Source organism: Bidens hawaiensis, unplaced genomic scaffold, assembly GCF_021521415.1.
Source record: "Bidens hawaiensis isolate Kalapana, Puna unplaced genomic scaffold, B.hawaiensis_p1.1 tig00036331_1, whole genome shotgun sequence".
NCBI classification, from domain to species: Eukaryota; Viridiplantae; Streptophyta; class Magnoliopsida; order Asterales; family Asteraceae; genus Bidens; species Bidens hawaiensis.
This window is the reverse complement of record NW_027496332.1, coordinates 1-20,735: the sequence shown is the minus strand read 5'-3', so window position 1 is coordinate 20,735 and position 20,735 is coordinate 1. Positions and strand designations below refer to the sequence as shown.

Below are 20,735 nucleotides of genomic sequence, written 5' to 3'. Positions count from 1 at the left end.
CATTAATCCTGTTAAGTCTGGTCGTTAAACCAGTTAGCGTACCCTTCAAGTGAGGGGATGCACGGTACCGATCTCATCCCTAACAAGAAACATGCGAAACATGTTTAGATACACACACTACAGGTTACAGAACCATATGTCAATAAAAGTTGATTCGTCTGCTTCATTACATGTATTAAAGTCAACACGTTTTTTGAATAGTTTGGAAATTTATATTTTATCAAGTAGAATACTGGTTTGGCCATTGAAGCAGCATGCATGAGTTGAGTGATCAAGACTTCCAAATTAACCAACAAAAGGTTTAAACTTCAGTCTTCATGCATGGTTAACCGTCTCCCACCATTCTACAAACACAAGGATGCATGGTTAAAACCATGTAATAATACAAAATGGAACATATGCAACCATTAATAAAATTCTAGCTGAAAATATAAATTTGATCAGAATAATCTACATATGGATTGTTTTAGGTTAGGTCGACATCTACAGTTTTAACAATTGTTGCAACCTCTAGCTTCATATATATTTGATGGCGGTAGAATGATCATTTGAGACTTTTTCACTTAATAAAAATAAGGGAAAATGACCAAAATATCCATTTGACTAGTCAATGTTGACAAAATGCTCACTTAACCAACCAATCCAAAAATGTCCACCCTAACACTCGTCGACCCTATCACTTTCCAAACATTACTCGACGGGATTTTTAACCAACCATATTCTGGTTGGTTAAAAATTCCATCGAGTAATGGTTAAAACATGATAGGGTCGAAGAGTTTTAGAATGGCCATTTTGGAAATTGGTTGGTTAACTGAACATTTTGTCGGCATTGACCATTCAAATGGACATTTTGATCATTATCCCTAAAATTAAAGTTCAAACAACAAGAATTACCAAGTGGAAGTTGGACAAGGAGGAGTAGCAATCTCTGTAATCCCTTCTAACATCAACAACACACACTTCATAGACGGACGATGAGCCGGTTCATCCTGGATGCACCAAATTGCAACTTTGACCATCCTCTCCAATGCCTCCTTATCCACATCTTCATGATCAACAAGCAGGTCCAACTGCCCACTTTCAAAGCACTTGTAAGCCCAATTAGAAAGAACAATCTCGAGCCGGGGGTCTCACCGGAAGCAGCCTCTCTATCCCTATGGGATAGAGGTAAGGCTGTCTACATCTTACCCTCCTCAGACCCTACCATAGCATTGCTATTGGTGGGATATACTGAGTACGATGATGATGATGATGATGATGAATCTCATTCGGATTCGTTACATGTACATCTCGGTTCCTTCTGCAGCAGATGGTTTCAAGCAATACGACCCGTAGCTGTAAATATCAACCTTCAATGATATTGGAGAGTTTTTCTGCCACTCTTGTGCCAAGTACCTTTAACACAAACCAAAACACATAGCGTTTCAAACATTCATGAAAACAAACAAACATACATACCCAATAAAATCCCGCTTGAGATAAGGGCAAACTTATCCTCTATCTGGAACAAGCCAATATGTCAGTGAGCTCCTCAAAATCGACTTGCTAAAAGCTAGAATCCAACCGAGCTTAAATGAGCTCAAGCCTAAAAATAAGCTTGTTTGACTTACTAAGCGCTAGCTGGCTCACGAGCCGCAGGGCCTCTTATTTATGAGCATTATATTGAATATGTATTTATATAATAATTGTTATTATGTAAAAAATTATGATAAATACAACTAAATGATCTATGTTATGTACTATATAAAAAATAAAACTATATATATAAAAAATTAACTATAAACATATATAATGTAATTAGTAAATAATAAACACGCCAACCCGGAGCCGAGCTCATGCTTTAGAAATAGAACTTGGAGCTCTAGTAATATATATACACACCCCTAGGCTAATATTAATATGAGTCATAAAGTTAGTAAAGTATAGTTACCCTCTAGTCCCACGAACAATGGTGAACGTTTTGGTTTGGTCTGGCATTAGTAGTTTCGCCAACCCGAAATCAGAGATCTTAGCGGTCCAGAAATCATCCATTAAAATGTTTTGAGGCTTTATGTCACAATGAATGGTCGGTGTTTCACATTCTTCATGAAGGTAAAGGATTCCTCGTGCAACGTCTAGAGCAATTTGCACTCTTTCAGACCAGCCCGGAAGCCGTTCTGATTTAAATAACCAGTCTGCAAGGGTTCCATTGCTCATGTACTCATAAACCAGAAGCCTTTGTGTCTTACCTTCCGCACAATAACCGAGCAACCGGACTAGATTTTTGTGATGCGTTTTCCCAATCACTTGCATTTCAGCTCTGAACTCTCTCTCGCCTTCATCCACCACCTTCTCGAGCCTCTTCACCGCTATCAGTTTCTTCCCTTTGTAAATGGAACCTTTGTAGACCTTCCCAAATGAGCCTCTTCCTAGCTCTTGTTTGAACCCGTTTGTCGCCCTTTTAAGCTCGCTGTATGTATATGATCTTAGGATGAGATCCTCAGCATGCCCCAGAGTTCTGCTTTCAAACAACCTCTTGTACTTTAGAAGACGGAATTTGAATACGAAATAACCGGAAAAACCTAAGGAAATGCATGAATAGATGGAAAATCCAATGGTTATTACAAGAATAAGAACCCACGTCTTCTTGCTTGTAGTTGTGGTCACAAACGTATCCACCGCCTGCGGCAATCCCCCTACAGAACTATTATTAAAGGGTTGGACATAAAGGCTTGGATTGTTGACCGTCTTGAAGAAACTCACAGGTGCATTAATCTGGTAAGCTACATACTGCAATGGGTAGTTGTATTTGAAACATTTACCTTCTTTAAAAAGAGCAGTGTAACAATGACACTCCTCCAAACAGGAGTTGCTGCAGTCCACTTATTTGTCAGCAACAGCTCGATAATAAGCAGATTCTTCTTCCCACACTAAATGCTCTACGGTAACCATGTTGTAGTGTGTCACGTTTATCGTCCCACTTCTACACCTTTCATCTGTGAAATTTTTTTGGCAACCACTAAATTTCTGATCAAGATATACAGAATGAGAACCCGGCAGGCAAACACAGTAGGGCTGCTGTTTATTATTCATATCGCAATAGCTGTTATCACCACAGTAGTTTATCACATCACAAGGATAATCTGGCTTCTGCCATACTATAAAAGGAGTGGAGTTGGTATGATTGTAAGCATATAACCGAAAGATTCCATCATCACCGAGTGTCGCACGGTATATGACAGGATAAGGAAGTTTTGTATTAAAAATCATGACGTCATCTAAATTACCAGGATCGAGAAGCTGTAAACAGGTATCATTTAGGTTCAGGTACTTGCCTGAGTTTGAGGATGGACCAGAATTGGTGTAGCTAGCATAATAAGCATATTCACCTATGTCCGACGTGTTTACTGGATACATAACAAGATTGCCATCCTGCTGCATCTTGATACGAAAGCGTCCACTCGAGTAATTGGTTTTAGAGACACTAGAAACCAATTCCATCCCACCAACCAGATTCTGGCCTTGCAAAATGGTATCGGTGGGATAGTCAAAACTCTGCCACAGTACATGCATGCCATTGTTGTACAACACAAAATTTCCATTGTTTTCCATCACAGCAGACGAAATATTAGCACTTAGTGTCTTTCTAACATCGCTGTGCTCTGATATTAAAATTAGCTCCCCTTCATGGGTAAGGTTGAGCGTGGTATTTGGGGACATCGGACGTATATCTCGGTCAAGAGTCCACACAACAGTGTTTCGAGTTTCTTGATCTCCAACCGTTAACCAGATTGCAACGACATAACCAGTTCCTTGTGGGTAAAACCCAAATGCAAACAGCTTAGACTCGGAGTACCATGCGTTGGTAGGTTGTGCACCGGCAACAAGTGAAGATCCCAAGCTTACAGAGTGATTTAACCCTCCATCAACCCTGGTCTGGCCTAATAGGAATAAGAGAAATGCAAGCAGTAGTGAAGCCATATGCAACAACGAAATGGTTAGTTCGTAGCTTGTGTGTTCCAGAGGCTACGGAGATGAGACACTAAAATGAGGCTAAGATTTAACCGCCAGTCAACTTATGGAAAAATAACAGCTAATACCATTCATTGGTTCTATACCGACTGCCACTTGTTTTCAGCTAATACCATTCATTGGTCCTACAAGTCTTTGTTTGTATTATGCTGAAAGTTCTTCCTTTGGCTGACTGGCATGTATCTCTAAAAATATATTCAAGTTTGGTGAACCACTCGTTTGCTAAGATTTGAGCTCATCCATTTGGTGAGTCAAAACACCCATTCAATTACGGGTCAAAGAAATTGTTTGACAAGCCGGTGGAAGTACAGAATATGCGTGAAAGTAGCAATGATTCTCGACTTGAATTTTGAAGATTTTTTTTAAAATAAGCAAATAGCAAGTTTTTGCTATTATGCTATTGATTAATTGTCATATTCACTGGGCATAGGTTCATGGATTTTTTGTTAGGGAATTGGAATTTATCAAAGGAATCAAAATTTAAGGGAATTGGATTTGGAATTTACATTCTTTCTTGTGAGTTGATGATAATCATTAGAATCTCTCTTATTTGGTGTTTCTGTTATGCGTCATTGTTGCACAAGAATGGAGTGTCATTAAAATTTTTAACTCAAAGAGCATTAGAGAGAGTGATTTTAAAGTCATTAAGTTATATATATATATATATATATATATATATATATATATTAAAATTTATCTGTTTCTTTTACAACTCAAAGGAAATACACATATATTGCATAAAAGGGTTTAATAATTTCGCCATTGGATAACATGCAATATTTATATTTTAGAAGACAACTATAGGAATTGGCGATGGGGGCATTGGAATATCAGCTGTTCCTTCTAGCATTAGGATGACATCTCTTATCGAAGGCCTTGCTTCCGGATCGTCTTGAATGCACAGAAGTCCCACTTTCACCATTTTTTCAAACATGTACATATCTACGTCTTCTTCTTCTTCTTCATCATCTGCATCTCCAATCAGCCTATTTAATTCATTAGCTGCAAAACAATTGTAAACCCATGTAGTAAGGGGTTGTTTTGTCTTCAGACGAGACGTCTATCTTCATCTCACTTGTGCAACACAAAATTTCAAGCAGTACAACCCCAAAGCTATAAGTATCCACCTTGGTAGAAATTAAGGTGTTTCTGAACCGCTCCGGCGCAAGGTACCCTCTTGTCCCCCTAACGCTAGTCAGCGTTCCACTCTGATTTGGACTCAATGGCTTTGATAACCCAAAATCAGAGATCTTAGCAGTCCAAGACTCGTCAAATAGAATATTATGAGGTTTTATGTTGCAGTGTATAATACGAGTCTCACACTCTTGATGAAGATACAAGATCCCTCTCGCCACATCTAGTGCCACTCTGACTCGTTCTTTCCACCTAGGTCGAGTTACGAGAAGATCTGCCAGTGAACCGTTGCTCATAAACTCATACACAAGTAGCTTCGTAGCCCCATGTATGCAGAAACCAACTAAACGAACCAAATTACGATGATGAGTTTGCGCTATAGCAGTAATTTCTGCCCGGAACTCTCCTCCTTCGATCGCCTTTTCCAGCTTCTTCACAGCAACAGCCTTCTTTCCTTCAGAAATAAATCCTTTGTAGACTTTCCCATTAGTATTTCCTCCTATCACCTCCATAAATCCATCTGTGGCTTTCTGTAGCTCGTCAAATGAGAACGATCGTAGAATCAGATTATCACTAATAAACCCGCAACCGACATTTTCTGACACGCGTTCGTACCTATGAGCATGCACTCTGTAGAAGAAGAAACTAGAGAATGCCATCAAAGTACACACCAGAGCAAGGATACCAAATGCTATGGCTAGAACACTAATAAGTCGTTTCCTTTCAACTACCACACTTAGTTTTTTTATGTTCCTTGAGGTTGCTTGCGGGACTCTAACTTTGATGAACACTGTGGCTAATATGCTTTTATCCAGCAGTGCATTAACTATCGGATCCATGAGCTTTTTGCAACTACCGTTTGCATACAGACTTGCCCAGCAGTTGCAGTCATCCAGGCAAGATTTACTACACACATTCTTGCTAAGATTATTCATCACGGAGTAAGGATCAAGTGTTTGAAGCTCTATATTTTCCAATGCGGAAATATTGTAGGAAAATTCAAGCCCTCTTTGGCTACAGGCTTCTTCATCGGTAAAATCCCTATGACAACCTAGGATCTTTCCATCTTTTGTATTGAGAAATGAAAAACCAGGAAAGCATTGGCACTCCATGTCAGTGGGATTACCGGTTGGACTACAGTAGCTGTTAACACCACAGCTGCCTTTTGCCTTGCACGGGTTCGATAAAGCAGCCCATTTAACATTCATCATAGTCGAGTTACTAGGGGGAACAGTAAATGTGTGGGAATACAAAACAAAGTTACCATGTGGATTCAGAGTGGCACGGTAGATTACTGTCTCGTTGTTTTTCACGTGTGAGCTCATATGTGGATTAAGAACTTTTTGCGGAGCGTCAACCCCCACCATGTATAGAGAACCACTACAGCTGAGATACAGTGAATCGTAATAGGTGGAATACGTTGCAGTGGACCAGTATGAGTCATCACTTGACCTGGAACCGTTTTGAGTATAAGCAACAAGGTTTCCATCATGTTGCATATACAGTACAAAACGTCCGGTCGAGTGATGTGAAGTGGATACACTAGAGGATAGTGAATCCCCTGCAACAAGTGATTGTCCTCCTAATATCGTATCACTAGGGTCATCGAAGCTTTGCCATTTGGCTGATCATTCAACCATTAACTAGAGATCCATGTGTAACTATAAGGAAGGATATCCTTAACAAGATTATCGAAACAAAGGCCATTTTGCTGAGCTTCATTGGTGATGAAAATTGTGTGTGCGCGCGCGCTTGCTTTAATGGTTGAATGATCAGCCAAATAAACAAAAATGGAGGTAACTATTCCCATTTTGGCCACATATTTAATTCCATTAGGAAGACCCTACCATGTATACTATTCTAAGGACTAAAATGAGAGATCTACAAGTCAATATTCTAACAAAAAAAAAAAACAAAAAATGATGGAGCCCATTTGACTATGACAAAAGGTTAGCTAGTATGCATCAAGCCAGACTTAAATTTGGTCCCAGCTTTAGCTCCTAAATTAAAAATCACTAGACATTCAAATCAAACTGAGCTATTGGAGCCATTTAATATTCACATCTAAGGCTGTTCACCAGCCCAACCGAACAGAGTGCGGACTTGCTCGTGTTTAGCTTGTTTACAAGCTGAACCGAGCCAATCGGCTCATTTACAAACCAAGTCAAAATCGAGCGAGCATTTTTCGACCGATATCATACGAGTTTCGAGCATTACTTATTTATTTTTTCCTTTAAAAAATTTCTATAAGAAACAAGACGGAATTACAAAGATCGTCCTTTATGTTTATACTCAATTTCACTAATTGTCCTTTATCTTCAAAATTGATATATTTTGTCATTTATGTTTCTAAATCCAATAGTGTTTGTCCTTTGGCCATAACCACGTCGATTTATGCCATTCGGTATGTTCATGTGGAGGTCACGTGAGGGTATAAGAGTAATTTCACATCCCCTCAGTCCGTTAACCTTTTTAAACCAAATTTGAAAAACAAATATATATATATATATATAGGGGATGGATCTTGCGAGAAGTGATATTACAACGAGAAGTGCGAGAAGTGAAGGTGTAACTCCATTAATCCCTAATTTCACTCCCTTTCATATGATGTTACATACATATATGTAGGTTGGTTGTATTTATATCTTAATTACACATTCAAACCTACCTACAAACATATAAATGTACCGAGCCACATTCAAACCTATGTACCTACACACATACAAACATACATACACATATACAAACATACGTACCTACACACATACATATGCACCTACACAACGCACCTACACATAAGAAGGGGAGTGAAATTAGGGATTAATGGAGTTACACCTTCACTTCTCGCACTTCTCGCTGTAAAAAAACTTCTGAAATGATCCAATACCTATATATATATATATACATATATATATATAAGTTATAACAATGTGAAATGGAAGACGTGCCTTTACTCAGCGTTCCAACATCTTGCTTTTCAAGTTGTCTATAACTGCATCTGTTCAGGATGGTTCTTGGTTTGTAATCCAGCAAACTTCAGCACCAACACCCTGTGATAAAAATGATAGTTCCATCAAAAACATTGGACCACCTAGAGAATGAAAACGAATAGACTATTTATGTTACTGGTAAAATAAAATGTACAAAATAAATGCTCAAGCTAATAAGTAACAAAGACTGTTACTACGTCTTCAGCAAAACCATCTTCCAAAAAAAATGATAAAACTGGCCTACTCAATGTTGTAAGATAAAATATAACCTTGTAACTTAACAAAAAAATGTATCATTTTTTAGGTAGAATTGGGCTACTCCAACATGCATGATGCTTTTAACTAAAAAATGTGTTTGCTTGAGCAATATCTGGAGGTTTAGAAATATGACCCCATAACCCGTTGTCCCTTGAACCGAGATTATTCAAGCAGATAGCACAATCGATACTTTCTCGTTAACACTGATCAAAACTTCTAAGCCACTACACGAAATTAAACCTGATTGGCGAACTTTAGAACAAAAAATTGAAAGCATCTCTGAATCAAAAGTCGGGAACAGAACACCTGAATAAAAACCACGGAAAAGTATTTCTTTTTTTTTTTCGCAATTCAGAAACTAATCAGCCCATCTAATCATCATCACATTAACCAACGACCATTATTGGCCAGGTTGGATAGGCCGACCAAAGCAGTTCTCTTTTGACGGTTTGCAAGTTTAGGTTGGGTTTGTTTTTAGCACATAATTGTATGATTATGTGCGTACATTAGAAACATATGACGCCATCAAAGTAGCCGAGCCAGGTCTGTATAAGTGTTTTCATAAGCGATGCACAAAAATAAATGTAAAACATTAACGTAGTTTAAGGCGTTTTTGTATTTACCTTTTTGTTGGAGGAAGGAACTTGTTGTGCTGCAGATAATGGTAGAACTTGCTTGTTTTGAAGATGCAATTTTTGCATCGGACACATGAGTTGTACCAGGAGGTGGCGCTGTTGATGATGAAATCGGTAATGGTTGTCTGGCGGTGAACGATTACCATGAGTGCAAAGAAAAAGACAACTTATTACCACGTACAATCACAAAATAAATAAATTTACACATTCAATTAAACATAGTAACAAAAACCTTCCTATAATGATTATCAAAGTAATGATTATCAAAATCCTTATTAAAAATTAACAGAGAAATGTCATAATATTTATTAGTACCTTCACCAACCCGATGTCCACATAAAATAAAGGAATAAATTATAGATACATTTTTTAAGCCTTTAATAAACGTACAGACTGCAACAATATTCAATTGTTCATTTCCTAATATTAATTTTATGCTTATGAACTATTATGCACTTCCTAATATAACCACATAAAACCTTTTAAAGGCTGTGAAATCAGCTAACATACCCAAATCATATCACAATGAAACTAACTTCTTAATCAAAACATTTCTAATTATTTTGCACAACCCGTAGCAAATTTTAAACTAACTTTATAAGTAACTCCCAATCCTACCAACTAAACATGTAAATCAAACAATTCTCCAAATTAAACCTCATTTGTCAACGAATTAAACCACTAAATCAGACCAATCCCCAAATTAAACCTCAATTAAGCAAATTGAAATACCTCATTGAAGTACCATTCACGTGTCTTTCCACCGAAGCAACTTGATGCTTGCTACAGCAACTACATCCAAAAAAAAAAAGAATTACTTGATGCTTGAAAAAAATATACACACATATAGGATCTGGAACTGGCCCATGAAGAGAAGTATCAAATTAAAACCGTTATTCTTAACTTAGTCAAACTAATTCTTTTGTAAATAAAAAGTGCAAAAACATGATAATTCACATTCAAGGTTTTGAATCCAATTTAGGGTTTATATCATACACGAAATCAAATATCAGACAGAAGACATCATTGAACTTGTCAAACAACACAGTCTAAATATCAATTAGGGTTTATGTACTATTAAACGAAATACCAATAAATCAACCCATTAACAGACGAGCATACCTTGTACTTAGAAGGAGGCTTGCTAATCACAAATCAAAAGTTTGAATCGCCAGTGATGATGCAAGATAATGGTTTCAGCTTCGAGGGAGATGATGGTGAAGAAGATATCTGTGTCTCTGCAGTAGCGATAGATGTCAAAATAAAAATAAACGGAACTTGAGATGTTATGACTCGTGGCTTAAACGGGTACAAACCGGGTTAAAGAACACATAATGGGTGTAAACCGGGTAAAATCAACGAGAGACACCATTTAAAAATCAAGCAAATCTGTTAGACTTTAAAAAAGGGGGAACGACCACATCACGACACCTATGATTTTTTTGGTTTTATATATATATTATATTAGCTTTTAGCCCGCGTGTTACGCGTGTCTATTTAGATTTTTTTTATATTATTGTGAATATATAATTTTTGGTTATAATATATTTAGATTTCAACTTAAACATAAACACTGAGGTGTAAGTTTTGTATTAAATTTCATCGACTCAGGCACGCATAATTGTGTAAATTGTTTTTACATGATGTCGTTAGTTGTTGGTACACGCACGCCACATCGGGTGTTGTATTTTAACCTTTCACCTAATATTCCTTTACCAACCATTGCGTAGACCGAGTGAACGTCTAAGACACTCGGCCTCGTCAACCGGAAAATCACTCACTTCACTTTGCATCCAATGAGCCCGTCTTAAATTTTATCTTGTATTAAATATAAAAAAGCACGTCAGGTCAAACGGGTGTATATAGTCCATCTATTCTCATGGATTTAATTTGATTTGATTTGAATCACTTTCGTTATACTATTTTGAATATATTTTATAGAGATTTTAATTTTGTTTATCGTTCTATTATTGTGAATATATTTTATTTTAATAATATTGTAATGAATTACTATTACTAATATATATAAAAAAGAGAAGTTTGGTGCCGCAAGTGCCCTATTAGGCCACTTGGCGGCACCGAACTGGTCCGTAAGTTTTGTTTTTGTTTTTTAGTTCAGTCACCGTAACAAATGTAATAGAAAACGCCCGAACGCTATTTTTTTTAGTTTCGGTATCATAATAAACATGATGAAAACCGACCGAGTTTTCGTAGACTCATCGCCTTAACGCCTGGGATCGACAACGGTCGTGCTTTACCAGCGCTCGAGTTTTACCTACCAACGCCACCACATTGGTCCACCTCAGTTTTTATAGTTTTTTTTGTTTTAATTTCGGTAGAATAACGCACGCCATCGATACCGACCGAATTCGCGTCAACCTACCGGCGATGCGCCGGGTAAAAAGCTAGTTTGTTATATCTTTAAAGTAGAATTACTTATTATGTTGACCACACCACACCACACCACACCACACCACACCACACCACACCACACCACCTGTTGTATTGTGTTTGGTATGATGCATCATCATCAAAACAACATACTTATATGATATCACTTGATATGTTTTGCTATCCAAAAGAAGCTAGCGGTGTAGCTTGTTGCTTATTTGCCCTATGTTTAAATTTTAATGTAATCTAGGATCTCTTTGGGCCCGAATTTTATGCTCACGAATTCACTAACTTCTTTAAAAGTTTGTTCTCGATCATGCCATTGAAAATTCATAAATGAATTTTTAAACCAACATAGCAAAAATAAACTATCACAAGAATTATTCTTATTACTCAATACATGCAATAAAATAAAAGAGGACCTCTGCATATAGTGGCTTGCTGACAAGTTGCACCAATGCAGCGGAACCCAACACCTGATTTCAACCTGAAGACGATCACAATGAATTGAATAATCCAAAACTGGAAAAAAAATTGTTTCTTAGATTTCTTTGGTGTGAGGTCAGCATGGACCTTTTATGAAAATACAACTCATGAACTGAGCTCGAAATACAGAGTAATCGAGCTCCGGCTCGGCTCGTTTTTACACCCCTAGTTTTAAGAGAAATAACTATATCATTTGACTATAAAAAGTCAACTACTGAGTACAGATTCCCACCCCTTGAGGAACATCGTCCCATGATGTAAGTTCACATTTAACACATCCAACTTCTTCAACAAAACCTATGTAAACGACAAAGTTTGCATCTTTTTAGTGAAATTAAAAAAAGGTTAGATGAACAGAAAATAGCCTTTTAAAAAAAGAATACACTGAAAATAAATTCAAGCTATAACCTAGCAGCCTTGAAAATCAGATAATGTTCTGGGAACTTGAGACCGATAACTCCATCTAGCGCGTATATTTGTTTGTAAAAATCCTCCATCGCTTTGATTATTTCAGGATAAGGGATCTTGCCAGCAGCATGAATCCAAAGCTGACCTTCAAAACGTTTACACAAACAAAAATAAGAGCATTAATAGTAACTGTTAGTTGTGATACAAAAATGAGAGAATAAAAGAACCAAAAAAACCAAACCGAAACAAAACTGGTGGTTTGGTTGTATGTTTTTGCAAAAGCCAAACTTATGGTTCAGTAAGTCGTATGCATGTAATGAAAAAAAAAACAAACCAAACCAAATTAGTTTTTCATTTTTTTGTTTTAAGTGATTTATAAAAACTTAATAAATATGTAACTCAAGTACTCAACTATTTTAGGCCAAATGAATAATAATCAATTAGTTATTATTTAACAAAATAATTTAGACCCAAATTCAATATTTTGCGTCAAATCTTTTTTCAACCCAAAATTTCATTGCAAAACCGAAACCAAACTGAAAAATGAAAAATTGAAATCGAAGGGTTTTAGAAAATTCAAAAACCGAAGTTTCAGTTTTTCAGTTCAGTTTTAGCACAAAACCGAATGGTTTTCAAAAAGTCAAAAACTAAAGCAACCCTAAACCAAAAACCGAAACCGAACCTCTTGCTTTTTCATGATTCTTACAATTGAAGCATCAATAGCATACAACATACCATCTATCCTTATCAACATCACCAGTCACCTTCTTCCTCTCATCAAAGTCAATCCTAGGGCTAACATTTGAAGTATTCGCCAAGTACTCATAAAAGTGAGATTTTTTTTTGCTAATGCTAAATCAGTAACCTGAAAAAACAGACACATTAAAGGTTTAAACTTGGATAAAAAAGTGTCCCAAGTCAACCAGCCCGAGCAAAAACTCGATTATTTGCCACCTCAATAATATATGAATATTACAAATTTACTTAATACTTGTGCAGTTGTGCTTACTTACCATTCTCTCCATCTTTGATGTGAACAGATCGATGCATTGTTGCTTCAACTTTGTTAGCATACTTCTCCCATGCTCATCATTGGCACTCTTGTCAAATAAAAGTTGTCGAGCAAGTACACATTGACTAAAAGTCAACATACAATGATGATTCAAATCAGCAACTCCGAATTACACGATTGTTCCCGACGATGATCCTGGATAAGCTTTAAAAGTGAGTATCATTGGGTATTTGGTTTAATATAATATTTTGACTTAATGACTTCTAATTTTGTTGTGGATTAAAGAATGACGAAGTGCTGACCTGACAATATGAAGTCCTAAAGATATGATACCACTACTCCTAAAGATTCAAACTAACAGTCCCACTTTTAAACCATTCATGCTCGCATACCTTGTTGTCCCCGTCAAATATTTTTTCTCTCTTTGCTTTTTGACACACACACACAAAAAAAAACCCTGCCCAAAATTTATATAAAGGCGGCGACATATTGACTGCATTAGTATACAGCTGGTATAATAAACAAATAAAACCTTAGGAGCACCAGTAACTATCCCAACAAAAAGTGCAGCACGAAGGGCATCCCAGCAAATCATATGATCGAGTTGGTTGACCAACTCCCCCGTTGCCTTTAAAACCCAAAAGAAAGTTTTAAAGGAATGTAGTTAGAGGTGACAAGATTTCAACTTTGTCATTTTGGTCAATGGGCCATGGTCAAAATAACCGAGTTTGGTTGACCACCAAATGTCTTTTTTATTCTTTATTTATAATTAACTAATGCGTTAGTTATGATGAAAAATCAATATTATCACAATAGCAATCTAAATCTTTGAATAAAACGATACCCTTTATCCCATTTGATCCATTTGGCTAACTATTTGAGCTGCCTCCCTATTTAAAAGAAAACAAAACTGGAATCAAATTTTGTTGTATAAAAAGTTCATTTTATATTATGCATCAAAATCTAATACTATTCAATAAAATAACAAATAATCTATTATAATTACCTAACTGATGTTTGTGTTACTATATAACAAATGTATTCTTTAATATAAGAATAAATGATTAAAACATATTATTATTTATAAAAAATGCATTGATAAGTCATGTGGGGACTCAGATTCACAACTTGTAACACTCTGTAAATCTCAAAATAAACCAAAACACCAAACTAAAAAACTTTAAAAACAAACTCTTAGCTTGGATTACAAAAATAAAAGCACATACCTTGCATTAAAGTTTAACACAAACAAAGAAGCAAACAACCACATCAGCACAAAGACAAAAAGACATGTAACCAAACTAAATAAGCAATGTACACATAAGCAAATCCCAAAACGATTAACCTGTAACATTATATGTCCATAGAATAAAGTGACAGGAGATACACTTATAAATATTTTTAAACGAAACCCAAGGCTAATGTAATAGCATTTCATATACGCATAGTTAGGAGAAGCAAGTTAACCAAGTAAATTACTATTTTGACTTCCAAACAATTTATGAAGAAAATAAATAACTCCAAACATCATATAATCATATCATCAAAACAACCTATAGGCAAAGTCGGCAGCATCAACATAAAAACACAACAAAAGCAATTCATCAAACAAATTATAGGCCCTCAAACACATAGTGTCTTATAGGTTTCTACACACACCCGAAATTTAACCCTTTTTGCATCATGAGATAACACAAAATTTGTAGTGACATCAAAGTCTCTCATCTAATTATATGCATCTGCATGTAATGTGTTGAGTCTCTAGAGAAGAGAAGACATGTTTATAAAATGAGCTGTTGATCATGACTTACTAATTACATCTGCCCCACCCCTTCTTCCTATAACACTCCCTCACAAACAAATACCCAACATAAAACCACGGTTTCACCAAAAACATTGAGTAATTAGAGAAAAACAAAACAAATCCAGTTACCACAGCGTCATCTTCATTCGTTGATGACAGTAAATTCTCCGATTTCGGATCAGAAATTGGACTCAGAGCAATTCAAGGCCACCGATTAATACAACAATAATAAACATTATTCAAGCAAATTAATAGTCAATAACGTATCACTATCTGTATTACAAAACAAACTTCATTTTGAATTTTGTAATCAAATATACATTTTTTTACTATTCATCATCTCCATAAAGTAATTACTGAATTGAATACAATATCAAGATACCAGGTACCGGTTAACAAACGAACATACCTTTGATTGGGAAGGATGCTTGTGAATCAGAAGTCACGACCTTAAATCCCCATCGATGTTCAAGTAAGTTATTAAACCAAAAATCAAATCGATTTAGGGTTTTATGTATAATTAAACTAAATATCAAGAAATCAACAAATTAATTAACAAAGGAATATACTTTTGATTGGGAAGGACAGTTGCGAATCAGACATGAGAGCCTTCAATTGGCATTGATGTTGAAAGAGAATAGGGATTAGGGTTACCTTGAGACGATTACTGAGGATGGGGAGGAAGATGGTTAGGCTTTTTTGTAGAACTGATCACAGATGGTTTTGATATACGTTTGAGAATTGGTATCCGAAAACGGGTCAAGCCGGCTAAATCAACGATAGTTCAAAATCGAGCAATCTGGTGGCTCTGAAGGGGGGGGGGGGGGGGGTGGGGGAACAACATGAGAGCGACACGTAGGATTTATTAGTAGACAATTATATAGATAGTTAGATATATATATATATACGTGTGGTCGAGATATTGTACGATAATGCCTTAACGTACGAAAGGTACGCGAAACGCTCAAAGGCAAAAATACTAAAACGCTCAACCAAAAACTAAAACGTTTAGCCAAAAGCCTAAAACGCTCAAAAACGGTTTTCGTGAAAAAAGGTATAAAATTGATCGATTAACGATCCAAAAATGTTTTTTTCGGTGAACCAAAGATTAATTTGCCCTGCTGGCGGTGCACGCATATAATGTATATATGTGTGAACTCTCGGGTGGGCAAAAGTAAAATTGCACTAATTTTGACGTTATTTTACTAATCTCGTGAAAATAACGTTAAAAGTGGGGGAAGGTTATTCAGGCATCATGTGGTGGCGTTGATAGCCGAAAGACAAGGGCACATGCACCAATCAGCCGGTGTCCCGATGATTGAGTGCTATGTGCCTTATGTCCAAGGCTTGATGCAAAACTACTATCGAGCCGGGGGTCTCATCGGAAGCAGCCTCTCTATCCCTATGGGGTAGAGGTAAGGTTGTCTACATCTTACCCTCCTCAGACCCTACCATAGCATTGCTATTGGTGGGATATACTGAGTACGATGATGATGATGATGTATTGACGATTCCGATATGTTGGGATGTGATTTCATGGATCGATTCGTGAAAAAAGGGATTCGCGCACCTATTGTGCGTTAAGGCATTATTGTATCGGATCTTTTGCCTATATATATATATACACACACACACACTAGTTTTTATCTCCCGTATTATGGGAGTTGTTTTATATTGTTTGTTCTAATATTTATTTATTTTTTGAATTTATATATTTTTATTGTATAAAAGTTAAAAATATACTTATCGTTTGATGATAATTTTTTTCACAAATAAATGAGATGTTACCGGTTTAAAAGCTATATGGTTTTGATGAGACCAAAGACCCGTTTATTTTTTTACTATAAAATTGATTTTTTAATTATAAATAATATTTATCAAAGTTAATAATATACTTATAGTTTGATGAGACCATATTCCCGTTTATTTTTTTACTATCAAATTAGTTTTTTAATTTAAATAATATATATATCTTTTTTAAAATATATAAGATATTAATTTTTATTATATCCTATTTTATAGGATTTTTACATCAATAATTTGGTGATAATAATTTTTAATTTAATGAGATATTATATTCCGTTTAAGGAATATATGGGTTTGATAAGACCCATACCCATGAATACGGGTCAAATACATGAAAAGCCTCCATTTAAAAATCAATCAAATATGGTGACTCCAAAAAAAGGGAGCGACCACATCGCGACACGTAGGATTTTTATATCTTCGTTTATATTATATATATAACACCGGCCAAACTTTCTTGTTGAATGTGAACTTTTAAAAGTTAATGGACCAATGTGTAAATACCCAACAAGGGAAGTTGGTGTAAAAATAAGAAAATGGTCGTTCTGGGAAAAAAACTATTTCGATCTATATTAAACGATCGTTTAGAGGAAAATAGACACTCAAATTTATGAGATTTGTAAACAAGCAATTAAATTTTGTTATATTGTTGTCTAAATATTTTATAAAGTAAATAATAGGGGTGGGTTATAATAAAAATAAATAGTTTCATAGAAAGAGTAAAAATAAATCTAAGCCCTTAGATTTATGATCTATTGGTTGAGATTAGTAGTTTTTAAACCACCAAATAGTTTCTTAAGATTTAGAAATTAGGTTACATAGTTTTCTAACTCTAAGTTTTATGTCATTCATACTCCTCCTACAATACCATGTCTTTTTATTTTAACCATTTTCATAAATAATATACATATTTTTAATATATATATTATGAAAGAATGATTAAAAGAAAATTATACATTTCCTAGAAAAATAAGTACACATGTAACACTCTAACTTAATGGTGGAGCCATATTGTCACAGCCCTCGACCCTTATATCTTAGGAGGGAAGCCGTGAACATTGATTGGTGGTATCGGTGTTTATTAAATTATTTTGCAGCGGAACATTTTTATTATAACCGTAGTTAGAAAAAATGATCAGAATTATAAAAACACCATAATTATTATTATTATAAACTGAGAATTTAATCTATTTTGATACAAACAAAAACTTTATAGGGATAAACCCTAATTTACAAAACACGTTTCTTTATTCTGGTGACAAACCACTTATTTAAGCTGGAAGTCCGCAGGCATTATTCATTTGTCTCTAACAAGTCACCTGAAACATGTTTATAATATTTGATCAGCAAGAAATAATGGTGAGTACATTCATTCATAAATGACACGTTTTACACTCATTGCATTAAGATGTTTTTACATCTGCCTACTTACAAATTACCGAAAGGTACTTGTCACCTGACCGTATCTATGATTGTGGTCATATTACTTATTGACTAGCACTTGTCCAATAGTTAATGTGTAATAGCCCAGTAGGCAAGCCATGTATACAAAGCCCCACAATACCAGTAGTAACCATCCCGTAAGTCTACAGAGACTTAATCACTATCATGTATTTAAAATACTTTAAAAATATATTTGAAAACATTTAGACCATATGCCATGAGTTTTATAGGTTTTGAAATTATCATGACAGTGTTGAAAAAACAGTTGTCTCACGCAAATGTGAGTTGTACAAAAACTCGAATGTCTCACCTTGTAAGTTTACAATTAAAGAACGCTACCTGGTATTAAGCACCTAGGTTAAACACATTGTAGTATATCTAGATTATTATAAAACCATAATCATAACGATAATCACGAAATTAGAAACTTTACACGATCACAATGTCTTACCTTAATAGGCAGAGCTTTTGGATTCGCCTATATAAGTTTCTTTCGATCGGATAGGATATCGCTACGATCACTCGGGTATTATACAATCTTCTTAAGAAATTTCAAAGAGAAAAAGTGATGTGGGACGAGGAAGAATGTCCCGTTTCCAATCTATTTATAGCTGATTTTGGAACCCGTCGTGATACGCGACGGTCAAAAACAAAGGACGTCGCGTATCGCGATGAATCTTATAGCTTTGCCGAATTAGCCTTAGGTAGGTTACTGGCACGCCATGTGGCATGTTACGTGTCTTATTTGTGTACCTCCACGTCGTGTACCGCGATGTGTTACTTTAATAGTCCATCGCGTATCGCGACGCCACAAAGTTTCTGGATAATTTACACGTCATCGCGTAACGCGACAAGACTAATCTAAACCTGTCACGTATTGCGATGGAAGGACTATTAAAAAAATTAATTCTCCAGAAAAATACTAAGGCGGGCCTTAAGCGGCTCGCGACGATGCAAGCGTGCGCCATCAAAGCGCAAAGCGCCACATTGCACCCATCGCACTTCGTCTGTTCCCGTGTGCGTTCGGGTGCTTCGCACCCTCAGCAAGGACCACTGGACGTGATTTGTCTTATAAGAATATTAACATATGAGTTTTCTTTCTTATAAATAGCTCACTAATTTTATAATCCAGTAATATGAGACAATAACTTATATTCCTATTTATACCATAGTAGAATCCTTTCATTTTTTTTCCTTCACCAATGTAAGATGAAATTTTCTTCTTTAATTTCTTTACTCCTCCTGGTTTGTTATACATATGTCAAGTTCTATTGTTATATCCTAACACCTCATGTATTAATACGATTAGTGATGAAAATACATGTCAAAATTCTAGCATCTCTTCATCTAATATCATGACACCTCTTATTTTTTAAGCAAAGCGTAAAAACGTAGTTTTATTTGATTTAGCCAAAGATTAATATCAAACATCTATCTCAGAGAATGAAGCATTGACGGTCGAGTGAAGAATATTTTTTATTTGTGTATTTTCTCAAATTCACATACCAAACCATGAAATTTCAACGTATCAGGTTGAACAATCCAGCTAGTTTGCTCTAAAAATAAACACCTGGCTATCTTTTAATTATTTATTTAAACATACATTTAACTTTTAAAAATAGAAAAGTCATAGGACCTGCAAGACCCGAACTCGTGAAACCCGTTTATAGTTTAACAGGGTCGGTTCCTAGGGATAGCATATGAAATTAATCGGGTCCGGGTCCGGGTCCAGGTCTAGCAACGGGTTTGAAGGAAGACCCCCCCGGACTTATTTGTATTTAAATCAATTATACAACCTAGTTGATTTTGTTATTTTCTTTATGACTTGATTCATTTTACTAGCTTGAATTGGTTTTTTTAAGACAATAGTTTGAGAAATTATCATTTGCAAATTACCATTCGTTAACCGTGTATGCGTTATTGTTTTCTACATTTCTACAAACTGCAATACAAACTTAGTAATAACCCAATTAAAAACCATCTCATATCAAACAAATGGCCCTTGTACTAACAGTCGCTTCTAGTACCCGAGAAACGCGTCTAGGACCCGGACCAATTATTTACATTAGGCTCGGTTTTCGAATCTCATCTCTACTATAGAAAGACAATAATAATTGGTTTACCCTTATTTGACCCGAAATACTTGCGCAAGTGTGGTTCTATTCGGGTCGGGTTGGGCCGGGTCAAAATCGTTATTCCCCCAAAAAAAACACCCTCATCTTCATCACCACATTCTTCACAACACACAAACAAAACAAAAGAAGAATGGAAGTCACCACGACAATCGCTTCCTCGTCTTTCTTTCCCATCACACGAACCGCCACCAATTCACGAACCAACCGCCTCGTAACCACCGC

General features: G+C 35.8%; 2 pseudogenes across 1 annotated transcript; both read right to left on the bottom strand.

Annotated features, from left to right (window-relative positions):
- Positions 1-811: 811 nt before the first annotated feature.
- LOC143588344 (G-type lectin S-receptor-like serine/threonine-protein kinase LECRK3) lies at positions 812-3,987 on the bottom strand (annotated as a pseudogene). The gene is made up of 3 exons (XR_013145094.1): positions 1,931-3,987; positions 1,268-1,395; positions 812-1,119 (listed from the first exon to the last, which is right to left on the bottom strand). The product of XR_013145094.1 is annotated as a G-type lectin S-receptor-like serine/threonine-protein kinase LECRK3 (transcript).
- Positions 3,988-4,798: 811 nt separating this feature from the next.
- Positions 4,799-13,363, bottom strand: LOC143588343 (G-type lectin S-receptor-like serine/threonine-protein kinase LECRK3; annotated as a pseudogene).
- Between the last annotated feature and the right edge of the window lie 7,372 nt (positions 13,364-20,735).